The 18,125-nt window shown below is 35.4% G+C and overlaps 1 protein-coding gene across 7 annotated transcripts in view; it reads left to right on the forward strand.

The window, feature by feature from the left end:
- LOC138314444 (protein cordon-bleu-like) overlaps positions 1–18,125 on the forward strand; it is an 82,968-nt gene that overhangs the window by 15,236 nt on the left and 49,607 nt on the right. The window contains exon 1 of one of the 7 annotated variants that reach the window (XM_069254775.1): positions 6,179–6,588. The exons of 5 other annotated variants lie outside the window; for them this stretch is intronic. The gene's annotated coding sequence lies outside the window, so the exon portion shown is untranslated. Of the gene's footprint in view, positions 1–6,178; positions 6,589–10,925; positions 11,209–18,125 lie in introns of those variants that run through there. One more of the 7 variants, XM_069254777.1, reaches the window with a different exon arrangement.

Consider the following 18,125-nt stretch of genomic DNA (forward strand, 5'->3'; position numbering starts at 1 on the left):
CCAGGTTATAATGGTTAGCTGTGATTGACCAGGTTATATTGGTTAGCTGTGATTGACCAGGTTATATTGGTTAGCTGTGATTGACCAGGTTATATTGGTTAGCTGTGTATATTGACCAGGTGATATTGGTTAGCTGTGTTGACCAGGTGATTTGGTTAGCTGTGATTGACCAGTTTATATTGGTTAGCTGTGATTGAACTGGTTATATTGGTTAGCTGTGATTGACCAGGTTATATTGGTTAGCTGTGATTGGCTGGGAAGATTGATTATTCAGTTTTGATTGATAAGATTTTGATTGGTTAAATATATTACATTGGCCAGTTTTAATTGACGATATTTGATTGATATTAATTTGCTATATTGGCTAGTCAAGAACATCTTTGTTGTGATTCCGTATATTCTTGTAGACTGCTAATTTTGTGTTTTTTGTTTACTGATAGTATAAGCTAGGACAAATACTTGACATCATGAAATGTAAAGTAAATATTGATGCCAAAATTACTTACTGAGTTGTCTACCCTACCTAGTCATATTATTACGAGAACATTATCAAAGGTTAAGACGGTTAAATATGCATATAACAAAGCCATATTTTATCCAGATTTTTGTCAGACTGAAATCTTAAAATTGAAGACCTTCATATGCACTAAAAGAGGACATATTTCGTCTTAATATTGATTATTCTGATTTTGGTTTTCATGGTCAACGACTGCTTTGGAAATTCTCTTTTGAATTTGATAAATTCAAGAAATACACATTTTGTTTACAAAAGTAGAACTGAAGGTTTTAACCACCATGGCAATAATATGATGACAGCAATGTATTGTGTGTGGTCATTTACTTATGGTCATAAAAACTGGCCTTAATGATGACCCTATTGGGCTTGTGGTCAATCTAATGTCACAATAACTGTCATTTTAGTGACAAAGGCATGCTGACCCTCTACCACAGGCGCTTAGATACACTGACTGCTTAGATACACTGACCGCTTAGATACACTCTCTGACAGTCTCTACCTCCAGTGATCGCAAACCTTATAGATGTACTGACTGATGTCCCCACCCCCATAGACATACGACACATACCCAGCCATACCTACCACTTAGACATATATACTCATACCCCAGCCCCCATCCACCCCTTAGACATATATACTCATACCCCAGTCCCCACCCACCCCTTAGAGATATATACTTATACCCCAGCCCCCACCCACCACTTAAGAGATATAAATTCATACCCCAGCCACCTCTCTACTCCCTTAGGGATATATATTCATACCCCAGCCCCCGACCACTTGGACATATATACTCATACCCCAACCCCCTCTCTAATCCCTAAGACATATATACTCATACCTCAGTCCACTCTGTACTCCCTTAGAGATAAATACTCATACCCAAGCCCCCTAGCTCCCTGCTCGCCCCCCCCACCCTACCCTCACCCCATCCCTTAGACATATATACTCATACCCAAGCCTCGTCATAGCCCTCCCCCACCCACCCCTTAGAGATACTTACTCATACCCTAGCCCCCACCCACCACTTAGACATATATACTCATACCCCAGCCCCCTCATAGCCCTTCCCCGACTCGTTAGACGTATTGATGCCCCCATTCCTGTCATTATCCCCACCCCTACACGTCGGTATTTCTAAGACAGTATTTATGGCACTATAATTGTTGATAATAAGAGTACCTTACCTAATGACCTTTATACCTTTGTACCCCAACACCAACAGAATGCATCATTTGACCCTCACAATAACCCTTAACAAGTTAGGTTGCTAAGAAAAACATTGATGTACACTGTAAAAATAACCCATGGATTACTCATTGGAGTTCATCTCTTTTGACTAGCCTGTACTGCTAATAACAACCCGAGAATTTAAAATCAAGAAATTAAATATTGGGAATGAAGTGTGCCCTACGTACAATGGAAGACACACATTGTGGTATTTACATGGTTGTTAGTTAGCCTTGGTCAGTAGTGGTCAAACAGATGAAGGCTCTTGATACCAATGACCTAACGAACACATTACATTGGTTTTACCACACCTCATTATTGAAAGGTCATATATAAACTTATACTTTTCAAGGAACTTTTACAACTGAACTGCTTGCCCCTCAATTTTGATAGATTAATCAATGGTTGTGCTAACACATCGTGCTCCCACCCTTTGATTTTGAAGAACATAAATGATTATGGACTTACACTCAGCTCCCTTTTATTTGACCTTGAAGAACACCATTGAGCAAACACTTGGCTCCCATCCCTTTGACCTTGAAGAACATCATTAAGCTTAACACCCAGCTCGTCACCCTTTGACCTTTGAAGAACATCATTAAGCTTACACCCAGCTCCCTATCATTTGACCTTAAGAACATCATTGAGCTAACACCCAGCTCGCCTCACCCTCTTTGACCTTGAATAACATCATTAAGCTAACACCCAGCGCCTCACCCACTGACCTTGAAGAACATCATAAGCTTACACCCAGCTCCCTATCATTTGACCTTGAAGAACATCATTGAGCTAACATCCAGCGCCTTACCCTCTGACCTTGAATAACATCATTGAGCTTACACCTAGCTCCCTATCATTTGACCTTGAAGAACATCATTGAGCTAACATCCAGCGCCTTACCCACTGACCTTGAATAACATCATTGAGCTTACACTTAGCTCCCTATCATTTGACCTTGAAGAACATCATTGAGCTAACATCCAGCGCCTTACCCTCTGACCTTGAATAATATCATTGAGCTTACACTTAGCTCCCTATCATTTTGACCTTGAAGAACATCATTGAGCTTACACTTAGCTCCCTATCGTTTGACCTTGAAGAACATCATTGAGCTTAACATCCAGCGCCTTACCCTCTGACCTTGAATAACATCATTGAAAAGCTTACACCCAGCTCCCTATCATTTGACCTTGAAGAACATCATTGAGCTAACATCCAGCGCCTCACCCTCTGACCTTGAATAACATCATTGAGCTTACACCCAGCTCCCTATCATTTGACCTTGAAGAACATCATTGAGCTAACATCCAGCGCCTCACCCTCTGACCTTGAATAACATCATTGAGCTTACACTTAGCTCCCTATCATTTGACCTTGAAGAACATCATTGAGCTAACATCCAGCGCCTTACCCTCTGACCTTGAATAACATCATAAGCTTACACCCAGCTCCCTATCATTTGACCTTGAAGAACATCATTGAGCTAACATCCAGCGCCTTACCCTCTGACCTTGAATAACATCATTGAGCTTACACTCAGCTCCTTATCATTTGACCTTGAAGAACATCATTGAGCTAACATCCAGCGCCTTACCCTCTGACCTTGAATAACATCATTGAGCTTACACCCAGCTCCCTATCATTTGACCTTGAATAACATCATTGAGCTAACAGCTAACATCCAGCGCCTCACCCTCTGACGTTGAAGAACATCATTGAGCTAACATCCAGCGCCTCACCCTCTGACGTTGAAGAACATCATTGAGCTAACATCCAGCGCCTCACCCTCTGACGTTGAAGAACATCATTGAGCTAACACCCAGCGCCTCACCCTCTGACATTGAAGAACATCATTGAGCTAACACCCAGCGCCTCACCCTCTGACATTGAAGAACATCATTGAGCTAACACCCAGCGCCTCACCCTCTGACATTGAAGAACATCATTGAGCTAACATCCAGCGCCTCACCCTCTGACGTTGAATAACATCATTGAGCTAACACCCAGCGCCTCACCCTCTGACGTTGAAGAACATCATGAGCTAACACTCAGATCCTCACCCTCTGACCTTGAAAAACAATCATTGAAAAAAGCTTACTTACACCCAGCTCCCTATCATTTGACCTTGAAGAACACCATTGAGCTAACATCCAGCTCCCTCACCCTCTGACCTTGAATAACATCATTGAGCTTACACCTAGCTCATCATCCTTTGACCTTGATGAAGATCATTGAGCTTACACCACTCCACAACCTTTGACATGAAAGCTAGGACAATTTTAATTGAATTTTTGATGAATTTTAATCATTTTATGACATGGTGATTTGTGACTTTTAAACTGCTTAACTTAGTGAACTTTGACCTGTGGGCAGCATACCTGTGTTGTCCAGAATGCAATCAGCGCAAGTGTCATGTAATTATATAGGTACATATCTATGTAACGACCCTCAGCAAACATCTTATCAATATGTCCTATATTGGCAGATTGAAGAGCTGGGCAGACTCTTCTGAACACCAGTAGGATTTGAAATGTGTGTCACAATATTAAATATAGAGATGTTTATATCTAGGTAATTATAAATTGCACAGATAATTAAGATATCTCTTGGTATTTCTTTCATTTAATACTTCATAAATAATTAAAATTTATTCAGTGTTTTATGCAGGTCAATTTTAATGAAAAATGTTAATTAATTTCTAGCATACCTTAGCTGATTTACATGCAGTGTATTCTCAGGCAAGTACTGCTACATGCACTATGCAGTATATATATTGATTGTTTTACTTTTTTTAATGGAAATTTTTTTAAAACTAGTTTGTTATTGTTTTGATGCTTGGATGATGTTTTATAAAATATTCAGGTTTATTGATTTATAACTTATACTCATATTTCATAAATCATTTATAGATATCATATGTATAGACCGCTATCATATCTCAATACGCTAAGAATATAGGATTATAACAAACCGGCTGCTTCTTCTTGCTTCATACAGTATAAAAAAGTAAACAAATCTTACGACCTGTATACATATATATATATATATACTTTACATTCCAGATTTTTTATGGAATTTCTTTATTTCCCTATGGCTTTTATTCATTTTATTCCATAAAGCTTACATAGACTTTATGTATAAGTGTAGAAATGATTGATGTCACTGTACTATAGCCCTGAGCTAATCACACAAAAAATATAAAGGCTGTGTGTTATTTTTTTTTTCTCATGTATTTAAAGTACATTTGTGAAGAGTGAAATTGTTTTGTCAATGAATATTTGTTAAAGGAAGGCAATATATAATCATTAATGGTTGTTAGAAAGATTATTTTACATGTCACACCTGTAAATCAGTTGCTATGGTAATATGATTAGACAAAAGTATTGTTAAGGTGTTTACTGACATAAGTATGTACTTAATCATAAGTACGTGTGATTAATAATTTCATTTCGGTAATACATTACCATAACTTTAGTGTGCAAATACGCTACCTACACCCATTAATAAATCAGGTAAAAAGTTGACCCCAGAAATGCACAGTTTATAGATATTGATTAAATCATTATAGTAATAGTTCCAAGGTAACAAAAATGACTATTTTTGTTCATAAATTTCTACAAAATCCCATGAATAAGAAATTAACTTACTGAATTTGTGATATAACAATTCAATTATCCCTCATGAAACATGTTTCAATGATGTTTGTGAGGGATATTGAATCGGGCATTGTCGGTGCATGTGTACATGCATTTCAAAGTCTTTTTTTGGCTATATTACTCCAAGACTGTTTAACTTATATTAGGCTTAGTGCCCTAGTTGTGCCTTTTGCCATTTTCAATATTTATTCTGTTACCATGGGAACTTAATGGTTAAAATATATACCAAATTACTTTTTCCTTTTGTTTCCAGCTAGCTTGAACTCCAAAACTGATCAACTTAGTTCCATGAAACTTTCTGTATTTTTATAATCAGGCTTATGCCTTTTTTGGGTTTTTTAGGGGGGGGGGGGGTTCCATATGTTCAATACTTTTACAGTTACTATAGAAACATATTTATCTATAGATAAATATTATGCAACCATGAAACTCTTATAAATATAGGGCATGGGAAATATTGACATGCTTTTTGTGGCATCTTGTTTTAGTTTGGAAATTCCTTTAAATTGTATAACCCCATGAATAGGACTTTAATATTAGTTCATGGCGATATAATTTCTATCTGTAGGTTACGGCCTGAAGTACTATTTCCTGATAAAGTAAAACCAATCAATTTTCCTATGGTAATAACAGTGCCTTGTCTGCTATTCATAGGCAGACACACTTTTCTTCAGGTATACAGGTAGACTTTCTTCAGGTATATGTATATTATCTACCTGGGTCTGTGTTGATACCAGCCAGGGATTTTCAAACAAGCTCTGAAGGACATTGTCAAAGTGAATGGGAGTGAGTTTGAATAATAGACTCCTTCATCCGTGACCAACAAACAAGGACTGGTTGGCACACATAAAGCAGTGTGTTTATGTGCTTCATGCTTTTGTTGTCTCTGCTACTGATCGTTGTACCCGACTTTGGACCATTTTACCTGCCATTCACACAACAAGGTGCTAGAGTATAGTCAGACAGATAGCAATATCTAAGTGTGTGATTGAGGTATACCTGCCCAGATAGGAGTGTTTGATCACTGTGTGCGTACCTGTTCAGCTTGAGTTTCAAATCTATAAATTAATGAGTTTGTAACCTGAACACATTTCCTAAACCCTGGCCAACAAGGGAATAACACCTTCAGATATTGTGATGGTGTACACCTGTTTACATTAATTTGGATATAAACTTAATCAACAGGTAAGATTTTATTTATAGCGCACAAGTATAAAAATATACTGGGTAGAATTGTGTATCTAATTGTAAATTAATCAAAAAGAAATTAATTATAATGTTGATGGTTATTATCAATGAAATTGACATGAGGAATAGATAAAATAATATTTTTTATATTTTTTATGATTGTTCATTGAATCATCTTTTACAATTATGTAATGAAAATACTTTACATTACGATAGCATAAATTTCAAATGTGATTATACATTCATTGATGACAATTAATACTCCATCAGTATTCAAAATGAAACCTCTTCAGATGTCTTTGGGAATTGTTTTGTTACAAATATAGGTGTTATCTACCTGTACGGAGTATAACATGCTCACGAGTTTTAGATGTTGACTGTCAATTAACTAAGTGTGTTCAAATCTTTAGATTTTACACTCTGTTTCAAAGTAAATACAATGCTGTTGTTACACTATTTCAAAATTATAGGCCTTAGTACACAATAGTACAAATTCCTGCCATTAATTTTTTTTATGTGAAACGTAGAGAATTTGTTGAGTACGCTAGCTGTCAGATGGAGGTCTGTCACCTATCTTCAATGTAACATCATACCTGGTCTTATCCAATCTTGTTTTCACCTGTGTAACTATTATTTGTAAGCTGATACTCTCAATATTGGAGAGACACAATTTGACGACCACGCGAAGACGCTGAGGAAAAGTCGTTCAGTTGTTAATTGAGTTCTGGACCTCCTACAGAGCATGACTTGGATGTACTTTAACCTATTCTGAGCGTGGTACAGCGTATATCTACATATATATATACTCTGACAACTACAACATTACAAACACCAGGATAAAAAAAGACTAGAAATAATGATACATGTACTGGTGTGTAGATCTGAGCTCATTACTACACATCATAGGCTTTATTGCTGAGCTTGTGTGAGCTTATTGCACGGCATGACTCGATCATCATGACAGGGACTTTAAGCTAGACTCGGTTTATATATTAAACATGTAGATAATGGCTTCATCATACCAGGTAGCATTAATTAGCAGCTTATTGTTATTGATACCAGACCTAACCTTACATAGCATCGACATATGTTGTCATGCATGGGCTTTACTTAAAGGCAAGAGCTTGTTGTAAATAGTTGAGGGCTTGTAACCAGTTGAGGGCTTGTTTCAATTAGTTAAGGGCTTATTGCAACCAGTTGAGGGCTTGTAACAAAGCTTGTAACCAGTTGAGGGCTTTTAATATAACCAGTTGAAGGCTTGGTGTTACCAGTTGAGGGCTTGACGTAACCAGTTTAGGGCTTGTTGTTACCAGTTGAGGGCTTGTTGCAATCAGTTGAGGGCTTATTGCAATCAGTTTAGGGCTTGTTGTTACCAGCTTATTTCAACATTTTTCTCCCATATCACCATAGTTTTAGAAAATTCTCAAAACATTAGTTACATATAGAACATAGGAATCGTTACCTTTACATACACCTATCCTAGTTCTCAAAAATTGTATTATAATTACACTGGTATGTGGCTATATTTAGCCTTCGTTATTTATTATAATATGTAAATCAGAATAAACAGGGGAAGAATACATAAAATTCATCCATCATTATCAAAATGAAGACATTTATGGCGTATTGTAAGTTGGTCCAGCATTAATATGTCGGTTGGTACAATCTGTATCATTTATAAGTTAATTAAAGCATGCATTTGTATTTATGTATTCAAACTTATGATTACTTATAAATATTCTAGGCATTTAATTTACGCTAGTTGTATTTAAAATAAGAACTTGTAATCTTTCTAACATTAATTCATACTTTAAATCAGTGCGTTGTTACGGATTGATACACATTTCTGAATATAATTTCATTACGATATTTGTCTGAATAATTGTCTCTTCAACTCCTGCTGTACTAAGCCCCGTGGCACCTGTCCAATCTTGTAATTGATAAATGATGTTGTTTTCAGTCTATAATGTTCAATACATGTACATGTATACTTTAAAATGCATGAAAAATTACGATAAATAATATTGAGCACTTTTCAGTTTGTCAGGTCAAGTTTTAGACATTTTATCAATTCTCCTATGAAATAACATTCTTGCCTTTTAAACATGTAAGTAAAGATATATTTGACATATAATGAAAGACTTGTACAAATTCTTTGCCATGGGTGTGTCGTTTGACCTTGTCAACTGACATTTGACCTCAGCAACTTTACAGAAAGGTCATTCAGTACATATATAGATTAAAATTTTCATTTTTTGTTGTTTTTGTTGAATTTCTTGAACAAGGCATCAGAAGTGAATGTAGATGGAGATAGGTATAAAACTTTCAAATGAAAATTGATATATTTGTAGAAAAGTAATTCTGAAAAAGATTAATTTTGCTTTCTTATAATTCAAATCAATTAACTTCAAATCAATCAATTAAATGTCATGTCGTCTGCTTCATATAGTTTCAGGTTTTCTCCTTTACAAATATTTCATTGAAAATATGGGAACAGTTTTTGGAATTTTTTTTTATAGTTATATGCAAAAATACTCAGATGCAACAAAATAAATGTATAGATATGTAAATCAGGCATTGTGGCTTGCATTCAATTATTTGATTAGTATCATTTAATTAGTGTGGTGTAACTAGATGCAAATGTGTCCTGATATTTTCAATAATCTACGACAGTAAAATTAATAAAACAAACACGAATCATTTCTGGACACTATCCTTATGCCTTGTCCTTACCTCGCAGTTGTTTAGTTACAAAAACCTTTGACAAACAAATTATTTGTTTAGATTTGTTTGAACTCTGAAAGGTTAAAATTTGCTGACTGTTGGTTTGCAACTGGACAAAGCTACATCTTTACATGAGTGACCCATACTGGGTGGTCAAGTGGTCAAAAGGCTACCAATTAAGTACATCTGACCACTTTCCTTTAGTTTGATAAGGACCAATGTAGGACAGATTCTGAGTTTCTGTCAAAGCTCAATCTTAATCAAGTTTAGTATCTTTCAAACTTATAATCAGTTAATACTCATTTCTTGTCATGATTCAAGCTCATTATATATGTCAAAGTTATTTAACTGTCTTCCATTTTTGTCATCAGTGTTAATCAAAATATATTTTGATTCACTGTTGAACTGTTGTTTTTCTATCCATTTCTACCAAATCTCAATTGCTGTCAAAATGCATTTCAATCAATCAGGTTCTGTCAAAGATCCAAGTTGATTGTAATTATTTTTAGTCAAAGTTCATTTTCAGTTATTGTTATTTTTAGTCCAACTTCATTTTCAGTCAATTTCTGCTAAAAATCTATTTCGGTGATTCGGTGAAATCAACGCCCATCAAAGCAAGATCAATTTCACTAAAGTCTCAATTTCTTTCTGGTCAGAACCAGGAGCCAGTTGAATTTCTGTCTTGATTTGTATACAACACTGATTTCAATGTTCTGCCTGATCAGATTGGAATTATTTCGTGGACAATGGCTTGGTGGATTTATCCATGTTAATCCGACAGCCATATTTCTATAAGGAATGTGATTGACCACCTCTGGTCAGTTCAGATCATGAGATCATTAGAGCAATACAATATTTATAGAATAACCCGGATGTGTCGGATAGTGGGGCTGTTTGGAGGAAAATACCAATATTTTAGGATCAGATATATATAGTATCAAAGTTGTATCACTTTCCCAATGCATTCATCATCTAGAAATACAGACTAATTTTATATCCATAGCAATGAAATGTATATCCATAGCAATGAAAATTCATGATAACAGTTACATGTATTTCAAACTTTTATATATGTATTTAAATGTAATTTCGATGATATATGTATAAAAGTCCAAACAACAAACACCTTATTGCTTCAGATCATCCTTCCCGTCATGACCAGTGGATTTTTTTTTATTTTGTGTATGCGGTGGGATATATACTGGAAAGGGTATAAATGTGGTATAATCATAATGTTTTCACCTCCTTTCAGAGGAGATTTCTAATAAATATAAATGAGGACCCAAGCAGGCGTGAAACATGTTTCATTGGATGTCAGTATTCAGTCTCCTGGAGCAGGTCTGTATATATATATACCACAAGCTTCAGACTCAGGTGTATATATATATATAGATATGAACTTGTCAGTTGAACATGATACCAGGTAAATTGAAAAAGGAATTTCCTGGTTTTTCTACAGACTGTAATTGTTTCACTCAGGTAGACAAGAATATTTCCTCCTAATGACTATATGACAAGTATAAATATACAAAAAATTGTATGAGATTATTTGTCTGGTGTGTTTATAATAAACAGTTTGTGATATAGACAACGTTGATACCACTAGAACTGCCAGCCGGGGGCTATATATACATCTGTTGATAGTAGTCGCTATCTAAATATGACGATAATTTAACTTAAATTACCTATCCCACTGGAATGTCTATATATGTCGGGGAGCTTTACAATGATAATGGAAACTGCATATGTGTCGAGCAGTCCAGAGGAACCTATTGTAAAAGTTGCCTGATATACAGCAATCGCTATTGTGTTGCATGGTAAGGGTGATGTGAAAATTGGACTAGTTATAGGCGTATTGGAGTCAAGCTATTGTGGTCATCTTCAATAGTCTGGGTAAGTAGCTATTATTTAGTGTCACATTTGAATATAAATTTGCGTGTTGATTTGTAATGCAATACAATAGTTTTTTATTTTCGCAACAGACAGTAAAATTTTTCGTGTACAAAATGTTTTTGTTCGAAATAAGTAAATGCCATATTTTCAATATTAATGCACAGATGTTTTAAAAATTAACATATTTGATTTGCCTTTTAAAGACACAATTGCTAAATGTTGATAGTATTTAGATAGTATATCACTTTCATCATGAGATGCAGACCCCTGAAACAGTACAACAATAATAGAACCAGGAGTTCCTGAAGCAGAAACTCAAATTGTTTCATGACAATAGATCTAAGAAAAACCTTAATACATCTGGCCCCTATTTCTCTATGCAAACTTAGATAAAATATTTTGCCGTATACGGTTCATAGTTTCATAAGGACTTATAGGAGGTGACTTAAATTAGGACATTTTGCTTTTTGTTTTAAGAACTTGAGATCTGAACTCCTAGATTAACACAGGGAAACGGGAAGTATTTTGTTTCCCAATAAGGAAAATTGAACAGGAACAATCATCAAACCTTAAATTATCATAATCAATGTCTTGAGTAAGTCTGGATAATATGATCCGAGTCTTAAATGCCATATTCGCAGTAATTATAGCGCCCCTCCCCTCTTCTGGAGAAGAAGTTGAAGTTGTACGAAAACCTCCATTTCATGGATTCAACAATGTTTTATAACTGTGTTTTTTAAGGACCTGGTGCTAATTACACCGAATACTGTAATTGTGAAAATTTTACTGAACATAATTTGTTGCCAGGCAAATTGAATTAGCGTAGCCTATTTATAAAGTTGGGAAGGTTACTGGACCATTGTGACGCAACGCAAAATATACTATATTCGAGGCCTCAAATGCTTATAGGGACATGGGCGCTTAATTATTGCATGGTTCTAATACGATAGTATCTGGGCAGCTGGTAAACCATACCATTCAATGAAGGCTACTGTCATAGAGTGTCTAGTAGGAATTCGATATTGGAAAATTGCTTTAACAAATAATATTTATTGTTGTTTGACAACTCTTGATGAACCTCTCTTTAGTCTGTTATGGTGTGATATCCTTGAGGCTGTTTTGGCAACGCTGACAGTGTATTGGAAATCAATGGAATGGTTGAATTTCAGGCTATATTTGGAGTTCATGTGTTGGTTTGTATAAATGTTGGTCAGTATTGAATTTTGTATTATTTCACCTATATACATTACCACACGCAGATATCAGCCTCTTCATCATGATAATGAGTTTGTCATTTGTTGATGAAAACAAAGTTAAGTTTATTTCACTCTGAAGAGTCATTAACAGAAATTTCAGTAATTGAGAGAGTTTTAGGATCAGTAGGAAACCATATCATAAGCAAATTGAGCAAAAACCGTGACCTGAATTTAAAGTATTAGATGCAGAAATTTAGGATTCTTTTTGCACCATGATCTAGACAGTGTAGAGAAACCAGATTGATCTAAAGGTGAATAACTTCAGTGGATTTAGAACATATATTCATATTAAAAATCTAAATATCCTAATATTAGGGTCAAACCACAGCTATATTGAGTATTACATGTCGTGGCTACCTGGTTTTTCAGAAATGCAATCTGTAATTCACTGTTGTAGTTTATCTTAGGTATTGTATGTTTCCTCAATGGCCTTTAATAGGGAATATCTTATCAGTATTCCTGCTAGATCTTGCAAAGAAAACCTGTTGGAAGATCACCTTTGAAAAAACGCATCAAATCACTGCTGTTTGGTCAAAGTTACCTTGAACTTGATATTATATATGGTCACATGATCATTCTTTTTTCTCTAGTAATTATCTAAGAATAGCATGAATTAATACAAAGACAGAATGCATTGTACTGCTGATAACTTATTTTTAACATGTCGGTAATTCAGTGAAGGTCAAAGGTTAATCATGCCTGTTTTCACACAGTTGGCCATGGTTAAAACGAAGGTGATGCCAGTGGTTACTTTCAACCTTCAGCAATTGCAAGGGACGTGATTGTTTTATTTCAGAATAACAAGTCTCATGTTCAGATTCACACGTTGAAGCTAATATTGATGGAATATCTTATGAACTAGTATACGCATATATATTAAAGTGAACAGTCGGGCAAGGATGGCTAATGGCTAAAAATGGTGTGAATGTATCCAGTATAATTTCTTATGAAATGGAAAAATAAAATATCTCGTCAAAATCTGTCTGCGTGCGAAGAAATTAATTTAAAGTATGGGAATTCTAAAACGTCCTCCTGGCTCACTATGTCCGTTGTTACATTTCCACACAGCCTCGCTTTCAATGCTTTCAACTTTTCTTTACTTTAATGGTCAGAACTGGGAAACTAAGCAGAACTTGACCGTCATTTTAATATGTGAAAACTTTTGGAAGGCCAATGAACGCATTTAGACTGGTTTTCTTTGCCCGACTATTCACTTTAAACTAAAGCAGAACATGAAAACCTTTGGGCCATTAAATGGTTTCCTCTGAACTACATACAGTGACTATTCAATGGTCAAGATTATTCACATGTAAAATAAAATGGCAGCAGACATATTATTTGTGTTAATGAAAAGGAAAACATGTGATGTGTTTATACGATTGATAGATCTTAATGGGAAGATCATGTGTAGTAAATATCTACATATATTTCAAGGTCAATTTGTATAAATGGTCTAATTTACACCAGGGTACTATGATTCATGGTAATGAAAAGAAAATTGGTTGAATATGTTGAAAAATTGAAGGAAGGACATGTAGAACATCCAAATTATCTCCGGAGTTTTAGCATCTAAACAATGAATCAATAATTCAAATAAATTTCATTGATTCTTTGATGAGTGTATTGGCTGGATACTGGCTACATTGTTGGAAAGGCGAAACCAAGCAATAGGTAGATTCATGTAGGCAGTAGCTTAATAGAATGGAGGCTTAATTACTTTAACTTCACTTCACCTCGTATAAAAAGGGATTTTAGAATCTTGGCATTAATCTATAGTCGGAGAACATTTTTCGGGCCTCATGGGCTTCTTGTGGTGTAATTGGGAGTCAATCTAAGCTATAGATAGTATATTTAGTTTAGGGATTGTAATCTCTATCTAACACACTGAGGTAATGGACATATCTAATACATAATACACAAACTTTCCTAGATCATACACCTTTATTGTAGGTGGTGACCAGTGGTCAGTTAGTCCGCAGACAATAGATATCAGTGTGTATAGTTTGTGTAACTGGTCAGTACCACTGGGTACACTGAACTGTTGACACACCTTTGTAGGGTTTTGTCCGTCCGCGATCATTAGTGGCGACTTTGTTGATTTTACAGATTCCAAAGATATTTTAGGAGTTGGTAAACATCAGGTGTTAGCCGAAAGGTTAATTAAGAAAATGGAGATTTCTTGAATGGAAACATTGAAGGATACTTAATTATTTATAGCATGACCTATAACCTTCTAAAGCAGCGACTTAATTGACCTTTTGTCGATTTTCATGTTTTTGCGAGGATTAACATTCAAGTTTCTAAAAACTAATGGCTTGATTTGAATATATGCAAATATAATGCAACACAAATCCATCACCTTAGAGTAAAAAAAACCCCACCAATACTGGTTCAAAGGGATGTACTGCATTTCGGTGTATTTATTCATTACGTTAATAGAATTACATCTATAAGATACGTTACTAAATGTTGACGCTATATAAAGGGCGGATTGGTTATTTATCAGATAGGCGGCAAATATAGTGAACTTATTGTAGCAAGTATTGAAAGTAATTGTGCATCGAGCGAGTGTATAAGAAGTGTGGATGGGGGCTGTATCACATGGTTAATTGACATATCATGTATCTACGTAAAATATGTAGAATTTTTTGTGATTTACGATTTATAGATATGATATCAGGTGAAAAATCTACAAAGGAAGGTCAGGATGGTATTGTTAACATTGAGTTATGTAGGTTACATATGTGCGGAATGTGGGGGAACTTTTATACGTTAAATTCCCAGTAAACTGTGTATCGCCGTACAGTATTCACATTAGTCCTGGAAAATGGATTTTCAAATAAAAACAAATATCTGGCATAATTTGAAATTTTAAAAACCACATGCAATTTTAGTTAAGATAAAATCTGTCCTACATATATTTGTGTCAAACGTAAGATCAACACCTTCGATATTGTGGAATTACTTATATATAGGCTTCTTGTGGTATATATATGTTATATTGATTATAGGAACTCGGTCTATATATGGATTTGATTATTTGACTATTACACAGACACAGGTTATTGTTGTGTTTTGTTTAAATAACACTTCCTTTAAGTATTTTCTGGGCTTAACTATCAGACAAGGAAGCTGGTAAAGAGTCCAGATGGAATTGATTTATTTTTTAATTTTGTTTTAATATTTTTCCTTTTGCTTTATGAAGAGGATATAATTCTAGCCTTGCCAAGTGATATGAATCTGAAGATAGCTATATAATTAGATTTAATTGAGATATACAGTCATAGTATATAGAACATGTGTTTATTGAGTGTGACAGATTTACCTTGTTACCTCATCAAATTGGCTACTTTACACCTTAATTACAGGTATCACTGTTTGGTAAATACACAGGCAAATTAAGGTATGATTTATTACAGGTACAAATCCACATGTGAAAATATATGTTCTATGTATATATCATCAGTCACTTCGCATCTGTACAGCACGGGTATGTTACAGGATTCAATCTGGGTAAAACGCAGGTATGTTAAAAGTGTAAAACTTGGCAATGTACAGGTATGTCTCAGGTGTAAATCTCAGAAATGTACAGGTATGTCAGAGGTGTAAATCTGGGAAATGTGCAGTAATGTCACAGGTGTAAATCTAGGAAATGTACAGGTATGTCACAGGTGTAAATCCAGGAAAAGTACAGGTATGTCAGAGGTGTAAAAATTGGGAATGTACAGGTATGTCACAGGTGTAAATGTGGGAAATGTACAGGTATGTCACAGGTGTAAATCTGGAAAATGTACAGGTATGTCACAGGTGTAAATGTGGGAAATGTACAGGTATGTCACAAGTGTAAATCTGGAAAACGTACAGGTATGTCACAGGTGTAAAACTTGGAAATGTGCAGGTATGTCTCTGGTGTAAATCTGGCAAATGTACAGGTATGTCACAGGTGTAAATCTAGGAAATGTACAGGTATGTCACAGGCATAAAAATGTGCAGGTATGTCACAGGTGTAAATCCAGGAAAAGTACAGGTATGTCAGAGGTGTAAAAATTGGGAATGTACAGGTATGTCACAGGTGTAAATCTGGGAAATGTACAGGTATGTCACAGGTGTAAATCTGGGAAATGTACAGGTATGTCAGAGGTGTAAAAATTGGGAATGTACAGGTATGTCACAGGTGTAAATGTGGGAAATGTACAGGAATGTCACAGGTGTAAATCTGGAAAATGTACAGGTATGTCACAGGTGTAAATCTGGGAAATGTACAGGTATGTCACAGGTGTAAATCTGGAAAATGTACAGGTATGTCACAGGTGTAAAACTTGGAAATGTGCAGGTATGTCTCTGGTGTAAATCTGGCAAATGTACAGGTATGTCACAGGTGTAAATCTAGGAAATGTACAGGTATGTCACAGGCATAAAAATGTGCAGGTATGTCACAGGTGTAAATCTGGGAAATGTACAGGTATGTCACAGGTGTAAATCTGGGAAATGTACAGGTATATCACAGGTGTAAATGTGGGAAAATGTACAGGTATGTCACAGGTGTAAATGTGGGAAATGTAAATGTATGTCATAGGTGTAAATCTGGGAAATGTACAGCTATGTCACAGGTGTAAATGTGGGGAATGTACAGGTATATCACAGGTGTAAATCTGGGAAATGTACAGGTATGTCACAGGTGTAAATCTGGGAAATGTACAGGTATGTCACAGGTGTAAATCTGGGAAATGTACAGGTATGTCACACGTGTAAATCTGGGAAATGTACAGGTATGTCACAGGTGTAAATCAGGGAAAATATGAAGCATAATTTGAAAATTGTACAAGTATTTTCTTGGGTGTGAATCTGCAGGATATACAGGTATAAGTCAGTCGGTTATCTTTGCATTGAGCAATAAGATTTGTAAGGTAAGAAAAGAGTCAGAATTTTGTGAAAAGCTTTGATAATTAAAAGAAAATCTGAGAAATTAAAGTTCACACATGGAAACATACCAACATAAAATGGAGATACGATGTGTATGATAGATATATATCGAGGTGTGTCTCCAGCTGTGTGCTAGGATAATAGCGTGACCTTAATCCTATCCTTTCATGTCTCATCATCTTACCTTCTCGTCACTCAAACTTGGTGGTCATGTCTCTATACACAGAATTCATTTTCCATCTTTACCCGCCATGCACCCTTGTGAGGCTTCAGGTTCTTTACGAACCCGGGTTATATACAACAGACAGTATAACAATTGGGGTATCTGCACCTAGGATTTGGTTATATATATAGACAGCCCAGCTGGTTAAGCCAGGGTGTGTTTCGGGGAGATTACACTATACAAAGAAGAAATTGCTATCAAATCTGATCATACTGCAGTCTCCCAAAATTTCCACCTCATATGAGTTTACATAAAATTGGATATTATTGTAGCTAAAGTTAAATCTGTGATATTTCGTTCTTTCCTTCCATGTGTTTTATGTGCCTCTTGTTGGCTTATATTCGACTGTGTCTGCCATGTTTATGAGAATAAAGTTCCTAAAAATACGAAATGACTGCTTCTCAACATAAAATCCACGTGGTGTATAACAACATTCTTATATTGCCACATAAATGGCTAGCTCTCACATCTTGACCTTTTCTTTCCTGCTTGTCACCACGAATTAAATACCTATA

This window comes from Argopecten irradians, chromosome 2 (assembly GCF_041381155.1).
Source record: "Argopecten irradians isolate NY chromosome 2, Ai_NY, whole genome shotgun sequence".
In the NCBI taxonomy this organism is placed as follows: domain Eukaryota; kingdom Metazoa; phylum Mollusca; class Bivalvia; order Pectinida; family Pectinidae; genus Argopecten; species Argopecten irradians.